Source organism: Chiloscyllium plagiosum, unplaced genomic scaffold, assembly GCF_037043375.1.
Source record: "Chiloscyllium plagiosum isolate Xiang-an unplaced genomic scaffold, Cpla_swu_hap1 HiC_scaffold_25, whole genome shotgun sequence".
In the NCBI taxonomy this organism is placed as follows: Eukaryota; Metazoa; Chordata; class Chondrichthyes; order Orectolobiformes; family Hemiscylliidae; genus Chiloscyllium; species Chiloscyllium plagiosum.
Window position 1 is genome coordinate 25,988,362 of NW_028270163.1, and position 19,716 is coordinate 26,008,077.

At 42.9% G+C, this 19,716-nt stretch overlaps 1 protein-coding gene across 1 annotated transcript in view; it reads right to left on the reverse strand.

Annotated features, from left to right (window-relative positions):
• The window catches only part of usp43a (ubiquitin specific peptidase 43a), a 471,198-nt gene that overhangs the window by 206,170 nt on the left and 245,312 nt on the right, over window positions 1-19,716 (reverse strand). The window lies entirely within an intron of this gene.

Here is a 19,716-nt window from a genome sequence, read left to right on the forward strand (position 1 = left end):
TGATCTGGCCTAACATCCACATCATGGTGCTTTACTTTTAAGTAAGCCCTGCCTAGAAGGGCTGATGAAGGAACAGTGCTCCGAGAGCTAGTGCTTCAAATTAAACCTGTTGGACTATAACCTGGTGTTGTGTGATTTTTAACTGCCTAGAGAAGCAATCAGTCCCTGGGGAAGAAATGCCAGTTTTGCCTGTACATCCCATATAAGAACATAGGACAAAAAGTAGGAACATTCCAACTTTATGTTATGACCAAACTGCCCTCCTAGAGAGTAGATCTCAAAAGCAGAAAGCAGACCCTGACAAAAATCAAGGCAATCCAGTCTGTCATGTTTTTTAAAATGAAGCATCAACTACATAGTTGGAAATTAGAGTTGGGAGGATTTGATTTTGTTCAGATTAGAGTGGTGCTGGAAAAGCACAGCAGGTCAAGCAGCATCCGAGGAGCAGGAAAATCGACATTTCAGGCAAAAGCCCTTCATCAGGAATGTCCCGAATGCCCACTTCTGTCCTGTATTTAATTTTGTGTCCAGTACTCTACCCTATAGTGCAGCATGTCATGGCACTATAACCTTTCAACTCTTACCATTCAATTGAAACATCAACCAGTCCAGCAACCCAAATTTAAACTGTTTGCTCTAAATTTGCATTACATATTTCAACTCATCATTTACAGTTGTAGTGGCTCAAAAATCTAATTTCTGAAGCTTTCCTCGAGCATTCCTTTGAATCAATTATACCCACACTGACTTTTTTAATTTCCTGACAAGAAATTTAAGATGCATCACAAGATTCAGATGCATTTAGACTAAAAATATATATCATTTTGTGCTCAATCAGCATGGCTTTTCTTCTATTCACTCATATTCTGAGACTCAAGCCATTTCCGAGTGCAAAATCTGTCAAGAGTGAGTGCAATTAAATGTAAAAGTTTGACATTTTCGGCTTCATTTTGACTCTATCAATCTAAATATTGCCGAGAAAAGAGCTTAGTCTTGCACAAAAATGCATTGTTACTTGATGCACCATTTGACATATACATATCTGAATGACATAAGACATGGAGCAGTTAAACAGATCAAACACAGAACATTACTGCACTGCATCTGCACATCGATTTTCCTCCGAGATTTCAGGAAAGTTTCTCTGTCAGTAAATTGCCAGAGGAATGTTCCTTTCTATTGAAAGTCTACCTGACAGAAAGCCATTAAAATGACCTTTACAACAAGGAAAACAACTTATAAATGGTAGATTTTTGCTTCATTTGTCCCATTTGAAGGGGAGCATTTTTGAAGGGGAAATGGCTTTCGATCTAAAAAGCTTTAACTCTATATTTTATAGCTTCCACAATGTGGTTCTTCATCTCCATCAGTTGCCATAAAATCTATTTTTCAAAACCTGTCTGTCTACAGAAGATGATTGACAATCTTTTCTGTGAATGGACGTGTAGTACTGGCAATGCTAAATCCCATTTGGGTAACTTGCTTGGAGTTACCAATGGAGTTGGCACCTATTTGCTCAGATCTCACATGTTGGAAATCCTACTGAGGATATAAAATGTAGGCCCCAACACACAACCAGGAACAATATGGGACTCCATTGTCTCCTGCATATAGACTGCAGGTTTTATCAGAATATAGTTTCTCAGCAACACCAAATGTCCTATCTTCTGAAAGGCAGAGTGATTAACTAATCATTTTTCTACATTGCAGATGAGAAAAATGGTGGGGAATGGCAATTTAAGAAGAATTCTTACTCTGTAGTAGCAGTATTCAACACTTATGACGCAAGGGGTCAGACAGAACTCCCATAACCAATGAATGAACCACTCCTAACTAGACTGCTTTCAAGACAAGCAGAACTGCAAGATGCTAGTTCCAATACAGTAATTAAATGCTCTAATAACCATGTCTGTATTTTTTTGTTAAAAATCACACAACACCAGGTTATATTCCAACAGGTTTATTTGGAAGTACAAGCTTTCAGAGTGCTGCTCCTTCGTCAAGTAGCTAGTGGGGCATGATCATAGGACACAGAATTTATAGTAAAAGATCAAACTGTTAAACAGTAGATGTGAAGTATTGAACAAACCTTGATTGCTGTTAAGCCTTTAATCACTTAGAATGGGGATTACCATTATACGTGAGGACACCACCCACCAAATGCGCAGCACGTACTCAAGTGATTCGGCTAATACTGTCTATCTCATATGCTGCTGACAAGGATGCTCTGAGGCATGATATATTGGCGAGACCAAGCAGATACTACAACAACAGATCAATAGACACCACGCAATAATTGCCAGACAGGGATGTTCCCTCCCAGAGGGGCGACATGTCAGCAGTCAAGGCCATTCAGCCTCGATCTTCGGGTGACCGTCCTCCAAGGCTGAATTTGGGATATGCAACAATGCAGAGTTGCTGAGCAGAGGCTGATAGCTAAGTTTGCTATCCATGAGGATGACCTTGGTTTCATGTCACACTACAGGTGACCCCACTACACTATACACTCAGAAGCGCACATACACACACGATCTTAAAAATGATCACTGTCCCTCTCTCAAATACATGCTCTCTGTTGTTGTGGTTCTGTTCACCGAGCTGGGAATTTGTGTTAGAATGAAGTCCAACCGGAAGCGGCAGATACAAATCACTATAAATGCCGGAGGAAACATCACAGAAGCGCTTCACAGGAGGCTCCCAAGCACTGAGGATGTCACCTAGGCAGGGGACAAAACGTCTGCAACACAAATTCCCAGCTCGGCGAACAGAACCACAACAACGAGCACCCGAGCTACAAATCTTCTCCCAAACTTTGAACATGCTCTCTCTCAGATGCACACACACACACATACACACATTCTCTCTCTCTCACAAGTTCATGAGGTGAATTTGCATTTGCAGATACATTCTATTTTGTTCAAAAAGCTCACAATCTGTCGGCAGTCAGTCCATGTGACATTTTATAAATTCCCACTTTGGAAACAGAACCAGTCTGACTCAAGGTTGAAATACAAACAGACTTTAACCTCACACCTTTAATGCATTGTCTGAGCTGAAATGTCTTTTCTTTTTCTTTTCTGGATCTTTTCTTTTATAAAACCTAAGTTATCTTGAGAAAGTGACTTGAAAGAAGTTCTGGGATTTACATATTAATCACACAAAACCTGCAACCTAAGTGATTAAAGACTTAACAGCAATCTACGTTTGTTCAATACTTCACATTATTTGTATGACACTTTGATCTTTTACTATAAATTCTGTGTCCTATGATCCTGTCCCACTAGCTACCTGAAGGAGTTGCGCTCCAAAAGCCTATCCAGTTGTATCAAAACCTGGCTTTTTGATTAGATTGCCTACAGTGTGGAAACAGGCCCTTTGGCCCAACCAGTCCTCACCGACCCTCCGGAGTAACTCACCCAGACCCATTTCCCCCTGACTAATGCACCTGGCACTATGGGCAATTTAGCATAGCCAATTCACCTGACCTGCACATCTTTGGACTGTGGGAGGAAACCGGAGCATCCGGAGGAAACCCACGCGGACACGGGGAGAATGTGCAAACTCCACACAGACAGTTGTCCGAGGCTGGAATTGAATCTGGGACCCTGATGCTGTGAGGCAGCAGTCTGTCCACCCAGTCCAACACTGGATCCCCTACATCATGTCTTTTCTTGAAATTAGTTCTGAATTATTTCAAACATTAAAGAATTTGACCTTAATAGGAATTCCCAAAGGTGAAATTTAATTTGGAGCTTGTTTCTTGGAGACGTAGAACTGTGCAGTAAATTCCCATCAATCAGCACCTGCAGAGGGCATTCACCAAGTTTAATCTTGGACTTCATTCCAACGGCGCCAGTTGGTACCCTGTCCATTTGGAGCAGAAGGAGGATGCAAAGATGCTACCTATGAACCAGATAAGAGGCAGGGAGGATGTCACAGGACAGTTGGGCATAGAAAGTAGTGATGCAGGGTGTGGGGTGGTTGAAGGTAGTGGTGTTTAATGGGAAATCTACAACTATCCTTCTAGAGCCTGTTCCTTACTGATAAAGAAAACCAGAATATCCAGACACTAAAGTTGAATGTCAGGACGAACCACAAACATCAGATCTTTCCTTCACAAAAGATGTTTTTACATTACAAGTGCAGCATTTTAAAAAGTTGACTTTCTTTGCATCAGACCTAAAGGTAATAGCACAAATAAAATCTGTATCTATTGGGACATGACATGACACCAGAGCACAGTGAAGCGGAACTCCCTGGAGAAATTAGTCCCATTTGACTTCAATTCACAGTCAGTTCTATCCTTCTTCCAACAATTTCACTCATTATATTCAATATGAGCATGACATCAAAGCTGCTTCTCTCTGCACATTATAGTGAGAAGGTACTGGACAATTCCTCACTTTAACAAGAAAACCCTCACTCATTGAAAGTGAAATTCTGCAATAGACTCTTAAGAGTTACCAGATATAATTACCTAATAAATAGGAAAACCTTGCAAATACTTAGACACTGACGATTAATAGTTGAAAATGTGTTGCTGGAAAAGTGCAGCAGGTCAGGCAGCATCCAAGGAGCAGGAGATTCGACGTTTCAGGCATGAGCCCTTCTAACTGACTATTAATACCCTACACATATTGAAAATGTAACTGCCGTACCTGCCCCAAACAAAAATCAAACCCCAAAAAACTTGTGACTTCTGCTTTCTTAATCTTGGTTAACTGGTGCTGTCTATGGCCTGATCTGGTGTGATCCAGTGCCATCTGATCCAGTCTGCTGCTACAGCATCCTTTCCACTTGGTTTTACAGTCTGTATAATCTCTTCCACTTTGCGCTTTCTGAAGTTTCTATCTCTTCTGCCTGGCTGGTAACATTGGAAGTTTGCTAATGATGGCCCAAGGAATGTATTGCCCTTTTCATGTCCTCTTAACATCAGCTCCTCTGGAACTTATGTCAGTCTGATGGGTGTGCTTTGTTCCATTCCTTGAGCTGTCACAGGCTGAACTTCTTGAAAAATTTGTAAAGAGTATGCATTAACAGGTGAGAGACAGCCACAACAGGATAGGTGAGAAAAGATTACTCCCTCAATGGTCAAAATCCATTAACATGAGACATTGGTTTGCTTCAATTCTTTTGCCTCATAGTCCTGACTCAAAGGAGAAAAACCTATGTTTCTTACCACAGATAAAAAGTAACTTACTGGTTCAGTGGTTTAGACTGGACAACTGCAGTCAGCAGTACAGACCATACACTGCTTTGTCTTAGCAGTTTCACACTGAACAATTATCTAAGTGTAGTTATGCTGAGGTATTTGTTGAAAATACCTGGGGGGTTATGTTTGTTCAAGAGACCAAGTTTGCTCATATTTAATTTATACTTTCCAATAAGTAGTCAGGGTTTTTGACTGGAGGAGAATGTGAGGTCTGCAGATGCTGGAGATCAGAGCTGGAAATGTGTTGCTGGAAAAGCGCAGCAGGTCAGGCAGCATCCAGGGAACAGGAGAATCGACGTATCGGGCATAAGCCCTTCTTCAGGAATGGGGAAAGTTTGTCCAGCAGGCTAAGATAAAAGGTAGGGAGGAGGGACTTGGGAGAGGGGCGTTGGAAATGTGATAGGTGGAAAGAGGTCAAGGTGAGGGTGATAGGTCAGACTGGGGTGGGGGCGGAGAGGTCGGGAAGAAGATCTCAGGTTAGGAAGGCGGTGCTGAATTTGATGGATTTGACTGAGACAGGGTGGGGGGAGGGGAAATGAGGAAACTGGTGAAATCCGAGTTCATCCCTTGTGGTTGGAGGGTTCCTAGCCGGAAGATGAGGCGTTCTTCCTCCAACCGTCGTTTTGTTGTGGTCTGACGATGGAGGAGTCCAAAGACCTGCATATCCTTGGTGGAGTGGGAGGGGGAATTGAAATGTTGAGCTACAGGGTGGTTGGGTTGGTTGGTCCGGGTGTCCCAGAGGTGTTCTCTGAAACGCTCCGCAAGTAGCCGGCCTGTCTCCCCAATATAGAGGAGGCCACATCGGGTGCAGAGGATGCAATAGATGATATGTGTGGAGGTGCAGGTGAATCTGTGGCGGATATGGAAGTTTCCTTTGGGGCCTTGGAGGGAGGTGAGGGGGGAGGTGTGGGCGCAAGTCTTGCACCTCCTGCGGTTGCAGGGGAAGGTGCCGGGAGTGGAGGTTGGGTTGGTGGGGGGTGTGGATCTGACGAGGGAGTCACAGAGGGAGTGGTCTTTATGGAATGCTGATAGGGGAGGGGAGGGAAATATATCCTTGGTGGTGGGGTCCGTTTGGAGGTAGCGGAAATGACGGCGGATAATGCGCTGTACATGGAGATTGGTGGGGTGGTAGGTGAGGACCAGTGGGGTTCTGTCCTGGTGGCGGTTGGAGGGGCGGGGTTCAAGGGTGGAGGAGCGGGAAGTGGAAGAGATGCGGTGGAGGGCATCGTCGAGCACGTCGGGGTGGAAATTGCGGTCCTTGAAGAAGGAGGCCATCTGTCTGCCCCAGTATTGTTTGTTGTCAAAATGAAGGAATTTGCTCTACCAATGCCATTTGCAAAACTTTGAGAATCATTACTTGATACATACAACCTCCCCAAACCCCAGTTTCTCTGCATAATTCACACACTTACATTCCAATCTCAACTTTGAGGCATATTAGACAGAGCAACCATTACTCCAGGATTGTTGTACCTAGAGTTTTCTGGCTTGTCATGGCCTCTTCAGAAACTCTGACAGCACAGATCTCCACAGCAAGCAGCTACTATAAGGGCTAAGCAACTTTGATGTCTTTATTGCCAAGACAACGCAGAATGTCTTTCCACAAAAACACAACAATTAGGAGTAAAGCATCAGATACACAAGGAAAGGAAAAAGAAATAATGGATGAATAAAAGGTCAGCAGATCCATATTAAATTACAGTGTGCAGGGCTAGGTTCTTCCAAGAAACCTAAAAACAACTACAATTGCACCATTTGGTTGTGTTATAATAACTCTTTGTGTTTCTGTCGAGAGTTGCCAACCACATTTGTTAGTGTCTTAAAGCAGACACCTTCGATATATTTATTTTAAATTAATGAAATAACAAGTCTCTTAATGGTTGGGTTGAGCTGAGTAATGCATTAGCTAAATTGAGCAAATGGGAAAGGTGCCCAGTTTAAATTCTCAGTCGGTGCTGACAGGCCAAATTCCACTGGAACAACATTAACACTACTACAATTAGCTTTGTATCTTCACATCTCTGGACAACGCTACTTCTCCTGTCTGCTGTTCTACAATTTCTTCGGTAAATATGTACTTGAGGATGTCAGGTGGAAACAAGATTGGGCTCTGCTCCAATGTTCACTATTGTTGAGTATATACTTGCTACAGGAGAGACCCATGTTAAGCACCAAGCTTATACCAGAGGCTAGTGTAAGTAAACTGGTTGGGGTCATCCTTTAGGGTATGCTGTGCTTATTGGCAGCAATCAAGGTTAGAACCTTCTCCTCCTGGCTTCTCAAACTCTACTCCCCATCAGTCACCTCCACGATTGCAGTCTGTTGCACTCCCATGGCAACTCCTTGGAGTCATACAGCACAGAAACAGACCCTTCATTCCAACCCATCCATGCTGACCAAGTTCCCCAAACTAAACTAGTCCTATCTGCGTGCATTTGACCCATATCCCTCTAATCCTTTCCTATTTAAGTTCCTGTTCAAATGTCTTTTAAATGTTGTAACTGTGACTGCCTCTATCACGACCTCTGTCAGTTCATTCCACATAGGAATCACCCTCTGTGTGAAAACGTTACCCCAGAAGTCCCTTGTAAATCTTCCCCTACCCTAGGGAAAAGACCTTTCCCTTAGCCATGCCTCTCATGGTTTTATAAATCTCTACAAGGTCACCCCTCGACCTCCAATGGTCAGTGAAAATAAGTCCTGGCCGAGCTAGCCTCTTCCTATAACACAAGCTCTCTATTTCAGTATATCTTTTCTGAACCCTCACTAATTTAAAATATCCTTCTCTAGCAGGACGACCAGAACAGTACTCCAAACGTGGCCTCACTGTCTTGTACAAGCTGGAACATGACATTCCAACTCCTCTCCGCAATGGTCTGTGCAATGAAGGCAAACATGCTAAATGTCGTCTTCATTACCTTGTCCACCTGTGACGCAACTTTCAAAGAACTATGTACCTGATCCCCTAGGTCCCTCAGTTCAACAACACTATCCAGGGCTCTATTTCTAAGTGTATAAGGCCTGCCCTTGTTCATCTTACCAAAATGTGAAACTGCGCATTTGTCTAAAATAAATACCACCTGCCACTCCTTAACCTATTGGGCCAATCGATCAAGATCCCTTTATAATCTTAAGACAACCTTCATCACTCTCCATTATATCACCAATTTTGGTGGCATCAGCAAATTTACTGACCATGCTTTCTAAATTCTCATCCAAATTGTTTATATAAATGACAAACAACAGAGGACCCAGCACTGCTCCCTGTGGAACATCAGTGGTTACAGGCCTACAGTCTGAACAACAGCCCTCCACCACCACCCTCTGTCTCCTACCTTCAAGCCAATATTGCGCAAATTGGCAAGCTCTCCTTGAATCTCAAATATATAACTTTACTAACTAGTCTACCATGTCAAAGGCTTTATTAAAGTCAGTGTATAAATCATCTACCGTTCTGCCCTTATCTATCTTTTTGGTCCTCAAAAAATTCAACTAACTTTAGGAGACACGATTTCCCATACACAAAGCCATGCTGGCTATCCCGAATCAGCCCTTGCCTCTCCAAATGCACTTAAATCCTATCTCAGCATCCTCTCCAACAACTTTCCCACCATTGATGTCAAACTCACCAGTCTTTAGTTCTTGACTTCTCCTTTCTTAAATAAAGGCACAGCATTAGCCAACCTTTAGTCCTCCAGCACCTCACCCCTGGCTGGAGATGATACAATATCCCTGCTAAGGGTCCCACAATTTCTTCCCTAGTTTTTCACAATATCTTGGGATACACTTGATCAGAGATTTATCCAACTTTATATTTTTAAGACCTCCAGTACCTCCTCTTCTGTAATGTGAACTGTTTTCAAGACATCAATATTTATTTCCCTAAGTTCACGAGCTTCCATGTCTTTTTGCGCTGTAAATACTGATACAAAATACTTGCTTAGTATCTCTCCTATCTCCTGTGGTTCCACATCTAAAAAACCTTGTTAATCTTTAAGGGGTCCTACTCTCTCCTTTGTTGCTGTTTTGCTCTTAATTTACTTGAAGACTCTCTTTGGATTCTTCTTAACCTTATCTGTCAAGGTTATCTCATATCCTCTTTTGCCCTTCTGCTTTCTCTCTTAAGAATACCCCCGGGACTCAGCAAGATGACGGCGATTCTGCAGAATTGCTATGAATGGCTCTACCTAACAGCCAAAGCATATTGATGTTGTTGTTGCCATCCCTGGCCAACTTGTGTGCAGGAATTATTAGTTTAAAACCTTACAGAATACATATTTGTTTATATTTTAGAGTGGGAAGAATGTCAAAGGGAAAGGGAGTGAACAAACAGCATCAGGGAGGATACTCCCCTGCAGCACTGGGCACACCAGAGACCGCGGCAGCAGCAGCCTCTCCCAAACCCCCCCCTCCCCACCCGGGGACCTGACAGACTCACAGGAATTGGCGGTGGCAATGGAAAGACTTACCTTGAAGGTTGGGTTTGCGATTGAGAAGATCCATGGGGGGATTCGTGGCAAGTTCCGACCCATTGCATCCATGCTGCAGAAGCACGAAAGGGAGATTCAGGGCCTCAGGGAGCAGCTGGAAGAGGTGGAGGGTCATACCAAGGCCTTCGAAGTGGCAATGGAATCCTCATCTGGTCAAATCCAGGTGCTGGAGCGAGCGGTGTGGGCCTTACGAGACCAGGTCAGCGACCTTGAAAATTGAGGTCGGAGGATGAATCTTTGGATTGTCAGGCTTCCGGAGGGTGAAGAAGGTGGGCAGCCAGCTGCCACAGTTCCTGGGCCTTCAAATCGAGTTCAGCAGGCTGCAGATTGAAAGGGCCTATCAGATTGTAGTGCACAGGTAAGGGCCGGTACGGCGCCCCCGCCCGGTCCTAGTGCACTTCTACTCATACAAGGATAAATAAAACGTAATAGAAGCCTCCAGATTACTGGGAAAAGATCGACAGGCACTGCTGCACAAGGGGTCAAAATCATATACTTCCAGGATTTCTCGGCATCTTTAATTCGAAAGAGAAAGTCCTTTGATGAAGTGAAAAAAAGAGGTTGAGGAACCTGGCATCCAGTACTCCATGAGATACTCCGCAGTGCTCCGTTTTAGCCCTGAGGATTCGGTTTATACATTTGACTCAATGGATAAAGCTAAAAACTTTGTAGACACTTTAAAATAGATGGACTGGCCTGAAGAATAAGGTTAATGTTCGTCCTCTTTTCCTCCTTTCCCTGTGTTTTCCCTTTTTTTTTTCTTTCTCTCTCCCTAATAATTGAAGACAAAACATGGAACACGTGGTTCCCTTTTTTTTATATAACTGGATTTTATTATGGGAAATTGTGTGAATGTCCTTTGTTGTCTCCATTTTTTTTGTTTGATCTCTTTCTCTTTCAGTCACAAGAAGGGGTGGCATGAAGCTGGGGATGGGTGGAGCGCTTATCCTGACTTTGTCTTTTTTAAGGATCATCTCCTTGTTTTTTTTTTGCCTAAGGATGGGGCACAGTCTGGGTTTGAAGGAGCTGTGAAGGAGGGGATGGGTAGGGTTATTGCTCCCTATGGGCCGGGGGTGGGGAAGCTTCCATTGAAGGCTTTATAGTTGGTCTCCTTTGTAGTTTTTTGGTAGTAATAGTTGTTTGTAGTTATGATAGAGTAGTTTTTGTATACACAATTCTTTGACTCTATAAGTCTTTATTTACTTGTGCTCGGTGCATTGTAAGCAGGGTTCTCCCTCCCAAGGGTTCAACGGTCTCTGAAAGGGGATATGGCTAAGTGTCTTGTTAAATGGTGCATCTGGAACATCAAGGGAAGTCATTTGCCTATTAATAGGAAAAAAGTGCTTTCTAGCCTTAAGTGGGAAAGGGTTGATATCGCTCTATTGCAGGAAATCCATCCTGATGATGGGGAACACCTGAAGCTATAACAGGGGGGTTATGACCGGGTATTCTTTTCATCCTTTACTACTAAAAGTAAGGGAGTGGCAGTAATTATCCAGAAAAATCTTCTGTTAACATTATTAGAGCAGGTGGAAGGTGAGCAGGGGCAGTTTGTGATACTAAAGGCCTTGATACATGAGGAGGAATATGGTATTTTAAATGTCTATTGTCCTCGGGCACACACCTGCAAATTTTTGATTAGTGTCTTCTCTAATCTGAGTGCCTTTGGAACATGGCACATTATTATAGGGAGGGATTTCAATTGTCTTTTGGATCAGACAGTGGGCAGAATGCCTCGTGGGCTCCCAACTATTTCTCTGCAGGTCAAGCAGGTGCCTAACTTATGCGAGGAGTTGGGGCTGGTGAATATTTGGAGATATCTTCACCCTACCAGCACAGTCTTCACCTTTTTTTCAAACCAACATAAATGTCACATGAGGATTGATCTCTTTCTGGATCCCTTGGCCCTTCTGGATTCGATTATGGGTTGTAAAATTGGGAATATAGCTATCTCTGATCACGCAGCGGTATATTTAGAGGTTAAGGCCAAGAGTGAAGGGCTAGGTTTGCAGCACTGATGTCTGGATCCTTTTCTCCTTAAGGATTCCAAATTTGTGGAATACATTTTGAAAGAGTTACAGGAATTCTTGATAAGGCACAGCTAGTAATCTGTCTATGCTATGGGGGACAACTAAGGCCTTCGCTAGGGGATTAGTTATTTCCTAGGAGAAAGTGAGGTCTGCAGATGCTGGAGATCAAAGTTGAAACTTTATTGCTGGAACAGCACAGCAGGTCAGGCAGCATCCAGGGAACAGGAGATTCGACGTTTCGGGCACAGGCCCTTCTTCGGGGATTAGTTATTTCCTACTTGGCTACCTGGAAATGACAAAAGGAGGAACAGCAGTGTCTACTTGAGGTGTGGTTGAAAGCCGCAGAGACGGCACATTTTGTGTGGCTGTCGGGGACTAAGCTACAGCGTATCACGGCTCTCTGGGCTGCCTTGAATTCAGTACTTACACAAACCGTAAAGAAATAACTTGCTTTTGCTAGACAAAGGCTGTTCAAGTATGGGGATAGACCAGGAAAGTATTTAGCATGCCTGACTAGGAAGAAGTGTGCTCCCCAATCCATTACTGCAATCAGGGTCCTTACGTACAATGCCAAAGGGATTAGTCAGGCTTTTCAGAGTTTTTACTCTGAATTGTATCAGACTGAAAGTCGCGAGGACAGGAGGGTTAAAATGGAGACCTTTTTTAAGAACCTGGACTTCCTGGGGTAATGTTGGAGCAGGCCTCTCTCCTTAATGCCCCCTTGACAGTTCAGGAAATCCAGGAGGCAGCTGAGCAACTTCAGAGTGGGAAAGGGCCTGGCCCTGATGGTCTTCCGGGTGAGTTTTACAAGGAGTTTATAGGGATTCTGTCAGGGCCGATGTTGGAGATGTACTATCACTCCTATATGCATGAACGCCTACTACCATCTTTGAAAGAAGCTAATATTTCCTTAATTCTTAAGAAGGGGAAGGTTCCTGAGGATTGTGCCTCATACAGGCCCATCTCTCTATTAAATTCAGATTTCAAGATTCTGTCTAAGATCTTGGCGTTGAGATTGGAAAAGGACCATATTGTTAAAAAGGACCAGACAGGTTTTATAAGGGGCCGTAGGTCCTCTAATAATATTAGAAGGTGCTGAATATGGTCCAAGCTTGTCAGCAACGATCGATTCAGGGGTTGGTGATTTCCTTAGATGCAGAGAAAGCATTTGACTGGGTGGAATGGCCGTATCTTTTTTATGTCTTAGAGCAGTTTGGATTGGGTGGAGTCTTTGCTAGGTGGATGGAGGTTTTATATCACCACCCTCTGGCCACAGTCATCACCAATGGGGTGAAGTCTGGGAATTTTAGGATTGGTTGATTACGTTGATGATAGACCCACTGGCAGAGGCCATTCGTTAGAATGTCCACATAACTACTCCGGAAGTGGGATCGAGGACACACAAGATTACATTGTATGCAGATGATGTCCTTCTGTTTTTATCAAACCTGATGACCTCCGTACTCCATTTGATACAATGTATCAATTCATTTGGGGCTATTTCAGGATATAAGATCAACTTTGCAAAATCGGAGGCTATGCCTTTGGGGAACCTCAAGGAAGTGCCAGAAGTTGAAGGTGGCCCTAGGTTCCCTTTTAAGTGGTCACGGGCAGGGTTCTAGGCCTTTTTATTACCCCCAGGTTTGATTGGTTATTTCAGACTAACTTTGCTCACTTGTTTGACAATATTAGGTGGGATCTCCAGAGAGGGGAGGCTCTTCCATTTTCATGGCTGGGCCGAGTATCTCTCATTAAGATGAAGGCTCTTCCTCGTTTGCTTTATTCCAAGCGTATGCTGCGGAAGCTTATGGGGTGGTTTGTTTCCTTTGTCTGGCATCATGGGCGGCCACTCATCAAATTTACTAAATTACAGTTGCCTCAAGGATGGGGAGGAGTTTATTTCCCAGACATCAGGCGGTATCAACTGAGTTCTCTGCGGTCCTTTGTCTGATCCGGGCTCAATATGGCTGAATATCGAGGTCTCCCAGGCAAAGTGCTCTCTCAGTAACCTGTTGCTCATGGATAAGGTGAGGACAGTTATGGATCATTGCCGAACCCTACTGTCATTAGTACGGTCAAAGCATAGAGGGCCATGTGTTAGAGTGAGGGTTGCTTATCCAAGACTTCGCTACTTACGCCTATAATTGGCATGCCAGGGTTCTGACCAGGAGGTGATGGACTCAGAGTTCAAACTATGGGCTGTGAGAGGAGTTTCTAGTTTGGGAGACTTGTTTGAGGGGGAGGTTATAATGTATTTTGAGCAACTGAGCCGCAAATACTGGTTGTCCAGCAGAGATCTCTTCTGTTTTATCAGGTGAGGGATTTCATCCAGAAGAAGACTATGCTTCTCACGAAGCCCTATAAGCCCGATACAGAGAGGTTGCTGCCATGTTCCACAAGCACCTTTTCGGGTTAGTGCCCTCTATCGCCTGCTGGGTGGCAGGGCCTGGCAGGATATTAACCGGTTATGTGAGATCTGGGAGCAAGAGCTACGAGTGGAACTCTCTTCTGAAACATGGAAGAACATATGGGAGAATACTCGAAAGATTTCAATCTGTAATAGGACATGCGCTACGCAGTTAAAAGTTCTGTACAGGGCTCTGGCACCAGACCATCTGGTGAAGTTTAAAGGGTATCTTCAATGTGCCCCAAATGTAAAATAAGTGTAGGTACTCTTACCCATTGCTTCTGGACATGCCACAGGCTCCGTGTTTATTGGAGCGCTGTGCCGGGAGAGATAGGGAGGGTATTGAGGACTGAAGTTAAAGTAGACTCGCTATCTCTCCTCTTAGGTCTACCAAATTTACCATCTTTAGACGGGCATGGAAAGAAACTATTTAATATTCTTGCATACAGTGCACGGAAGAATATTCTGATGAACTGGGTGTCTGAGAACCCGCCGGGGTTGCTGGGATGGCAAAATTAATTATGGAGCACATTCCCTTGGACTTTGTTTTACAAACATGGTGCACCACACAACAGACAATTTTTATAAGACAATGGCAGCCCTATTTGAGTTACTTGGATGTAGATTTGTCGGCTATCTTAATTAGGGCATTTGTTTAACCAGGATGGTTAGGTTTGTTGAGGCCTGGGCCCTGGAGGGGGGACTCCTGAGTTAACACAGGTATATATACAACCCTCCTGTTCCTTCGTTTGGGAGCTTTGCGCAGAGCATAGCTATTTTGTGTTTTTTGTATTTTCTTTTGCTTTTCTTTCTTTTTCTTTGATCTATTAGTCATTTACTTATTTATTTGTGTTGTTTTGCACAGTGTTAGGTTTTGTTTTGCATTATAGGGTAGGTTAGTAGTTAGTAGACAGTAGTTGTATTGTAATTTGTGTTTTTTTTCTCTTTATTATGCTGATATTTGATATTGGTTGTACTTTAATAACTTTATATTTTTGTAAAGTCAAATTTTTTTTTGCTAATAAATATATTTACAAAAAAATGAATGCCCTCACATTTCTTATATTCTTCAAGAGATTCACTTGATCTCAGTTGCTTATACCCAACATATGCCACCTTCTTATTCTTGACTGGAGACTCAATATCTTTATTCATCCATTGTTCCCTACTCCTACCAGCCTTACCCTTCAGTCTAACAGGAACATAGTGCTTCTGAACCCTCATTATCTCACTTTTGAAAGCCTCTCACTTGCCAGAAGTCCTGTCACTTGCGAACAGTCTGCTCCAATCTCTTTCATTATTAGACAACCAAAAGTGTCTAATACTCCAGTCTCACCAAGGCTCTATGTAACTGTAGCAAGACATCTTCACTTCTGTACTCAAATTCCCGGAAATGACAGCTAACATATCATTTTTGTTCCTAATTGCTTGCTACACCTGTATGCTAGCTTTTAGTGACTCGAGAACAAGGGCAGGGCCTGATCCACAAGGATGGTATCAATTCCAATCACTCAGCAATTTAGAATACTCTGTCATTCTGTTATTTTCTGTCATATTGATACCTGGCCCTTTCATTTGGTCTGTCCTTGGAGGCTCCTTGCATTCTCCCCGCAACCTAAATCCCCATTTAGTTTTATGGCATTACAGAATTTAGGTATATTACAACTGGCCCCTAAATCCAAAACATTTATCTAGTTTGTGGCCACAGAACTGATCCTTGTAGTACTTTGTGGGCGGCACGGTGGCACAGTGGTTAGCACTGCTGCCTCACAGCGCCAGAGACCCGGGTTCAATTCCCGCCTCAGGCGACTGACTGTATGGAGTTTGCATGTTCTCCCCGTGTCTGCGTGGGTTTCCTCCGGGTGCTCCGGTTTCCTCCCACAGTCCAAAGATGTGCAGGTTCAGGTGAATTGGCCATACTAAATTGCCCGTAGTGTTAGGTAAGGGGTAAATGTAGGGGTATGGGTGGGTTTCGCTTCGGCGGGTCGGTGTGGACTTGTTGGGCCGAAGGGCCTGTTTCCACACTGTAATCTAACCTAACCTAATCTAACCTAACCCGCTGGTCACAGCTTGCCAGCCTGCTCTCTGTTTTCTACTGTTAACCAATATCCAGAACAGTATATTCCCCCAAATCCTGTCTGCTCTGACTAACTTCCTGTGTGGGAATTTATCAAAAGCTTTCCAAAAATCCAAATACACCACACCCACTGGTTTTCCTTTATCTATGTTATAAGTAACATTCTCAAAAAAAATCTGCAAATTTGTCAAAACATCATAAATTGATCTAAATACTGCTTAATCACACCATTACTTCCCAGTATCTAGCTATCACACTAGCTTTCAAATCAGGAATATGGAAAATAGCAGCAGTAAAATACAAGTCTGTGTGTTCCTTTTCCTCTCCCTGCCTTCCTTCTTAAATTTTCAATTACATTTGCCACTTTCTAGTCATCAGAAATCTTTCCAGAATCAATAAAACTTTGATGCAGCTGATTCAGGGCAGTTATCAGCTTCAGTCAAGTTAGGTTTTTGGAGAGCTACCTTCTTATTAGTACTCATTTCTTCAAGTTCCTCATTTTCAAAAGTCCCTCAGCTCCCTAGCATTTCTGAGATATCTTCTATAACTTTCTCTGGGAAAACAGACACCAAGTAATTGTTTCATTTTTCCAATATTTCTCTAATCACCATTATAAACTGTCCTGTCTCCAGCCATAATGGAGCAGCATCTGTCCTTGCTAATCTTTTACTTTTCATTTATTTAAAAATAGCTGTTTGAGACTACTGTTATGTTGTCAAAAGCTTGTATCCCGATTCTCTTTTCTCTTTCTCTATCAGTTTATTGGCAATCCGTTGCGTGAATCTAAATTGTTCCCAGTCCTCAGACTTACTACTTTTTTCTGTCAACTTTTTCAATGCAATCATTGGTTTGTCAATAAAAAGTTGGGTGAATGCAATGGTAAAACTGTGCAATGGGAACAGGAAAGGCACAAGGCAGGAGGATTCCTCCTTAGATGAATATTAACAACACTAACTAATTGGGGCAAATATTCTGTTTCATTATTGTAATACCAAAGTAATTCAATGCAAAATTACTGTACAATTACTGCAACAATGTGTACTCCTGCACATGCTCGCTACGAATTATATCACTTGTTTTAACAATTTGAAACCACTGTATGATGCTTCTTTGTAAAACTAAATTTCCACATGGAAAACTTTAAAAGTATGGAGAACTCATCCATTAATTGTTAAAATGTTGCCAGTTTCCTTGGGCTGGACTTTACTCTTGCTGCCTGGTCTGGGATGGGCCTGTCTCCTCCTAGCTGGTTTGCTCCTGTTCAATTGTTTAGGTATGGCCCTTTAATTTGTATGAGGCACAATTTCAGTCCCCAGGAGAAGTCGTACCTTAAAGAGTTGCCAGCAGTGCTGGTCACTCCTGCTGCTACTGTAGTAGGCCATGGAGATGATGCACAATGACAGACCTGGAACACTCTAGGGCCAGGCTGATGGAGCCCAGTGAAGAAGAATGGGGTTCATGTGAACAAGTCTTGGCAATGGGGGTTGCGGAACACATGGGGAAGCAAAATTGTGTGGAAGAGCCTCCAGTTGGCATTAGGGACCTGGTGAAAGGCATGTGTGATAGAGTTGCTCACTAAGGGCATCATTTGGGCTAAAGGTGGTTGAGCACCTCACATCTCATGGTGAATCAGTGGTTAGTACTGCAGCCTCACAGCACAGGTTCAATTCCTGTCTGTGTGGAGTTTGCATGTTCACCCTGTGTCTGTGTGGGTTTCCTCCCACAATCCAAAGATGTGCAGGTCAGGTGAATTGACCATGCTAGATTGCCCGTAGTGTTAGGTGCATTAGTTACAGGGAAATGGGTCATGGTGGGTTACTCTTTGGAGGGTCAGTGTGGACTTGTTGGGCCAAAGGGCCTGTTTCCACACTGTAGGGAATCTAATCTAATCTCCCCAATCACTTAAAATCATAGCAGAGGTGGGCCTGAACATGCTAGCGACTGGCACACACTCCAATCTAGAGCCCATTTGCCTGTTTTCCATTCTGCAGGCTTTCTGTAAATTCTGGTTCAACTGGTTATTTGATGAAAACAACAAGACAATTCTCAAATTATATTCATTTTTCATTGAAAGCTGCAGTATCTTCAGAAGTTCAACTAGTTTCGCACAGACTTCTTTATAAAAATTCTTGCACTGTAATGCCAATCGCAATTTTGAATTATAAACAAACTGAGACTTGCAAAATCCACTTAAAACAGATAAAATTACACTTGAGGAATTGCAAATCAAAGCAGAACAACCACTAATCAGTGCTGAAACCTTCGCAGCTGCACTGCCAATCAAGCATGGCAGATCTTCTAAAATCTGACAATGCAACTGCTGGCCAAGTAAATCATAAATATATGGAGTTTCTGTAATTACATTCTAAAACAAAACTGAGCCAATTGGTTTCTGTGAAGCTGAAAGTTTAACTGTGAGCATGTGCTCTCTCTGCACCAGTGGATTGTTTCAGTGTTTGTGGTTTTAAATTCCACTTCACAGTGAGGGAGACAAAGGAACGAGGCCAGAAAATTAACAGCAGCCATTTTACACAATCAGTCATCCATAGCTTAACATTTCAAGTTAAGTACTGAGATGTTTAATAAGCAGATTCATTACTGTCTGCAGGTGATACTTTGTAAGCGTGGGAAAAATACTTTTTTGGGGGCTTTGTGGCCAATGGTATGCAAGTCAACATGCTCTGAACATCAATTCTTTTTTATAAACTGGAATTACAGGTATTCAGAACAAGGAACATCCTTGTTTTAAATACCACGAGATAAGGAAGCTAAAAACAATTGTGCAAGTTTTACATGAGATTACTCGGTACAAATATCCGAGTTTGGTTTATTTGTAAAGGGAAAACATTTGGCCTCAGAGGTTATGAACAAACCGTACTATTTAAAGAACAATTGACCCTGGGTTTGCTTACATTGCCAATAGACAGATTAATCTTTATCAGTACCGGACTGACAATGAAAGACTCTGACTCAGTGAGGCAAACAAGAACTCGTGTGGCAGACCAGTCATAAAAACCAGAAGAGAGTTTCTACCTGAAAGGGGTCCCTGCTAAGTGTCTTCACACCATAAAATAAAACTAAGTCAGTCACCAACTACCAAAATGGATATTTCCATTAAAAGAATGTTCACAGCCTTGGCATGTTAAAATTTAACCAGCCAGGACATTCCAGTGTGAAAAACAATGTGGTAAATCAAATGAAGGGGTTCTGTAGACAGGACTGAATGATGGACTGCCAGCATATCTCCTGATAACATTGCTTTTGCATTCCAAACAGTTGAAGCACATCCATCGTGGAGAGCACAAATAGGATAGCTTTCATCTCATCAGTGTTACACTGTGGTTGTGGAATTATCTTTTCCTCTTTTACACTGTTTCATTGCTCTCTTCATTCCATTCTTGACCTTTGCAAAGAGGGGAGGTAGCATTCCAATGTACCTAGGTGAGCTGCAACCATCATTAATTTTGCCTTTCCTCACTTTCTAAACCATTGGGTTACAT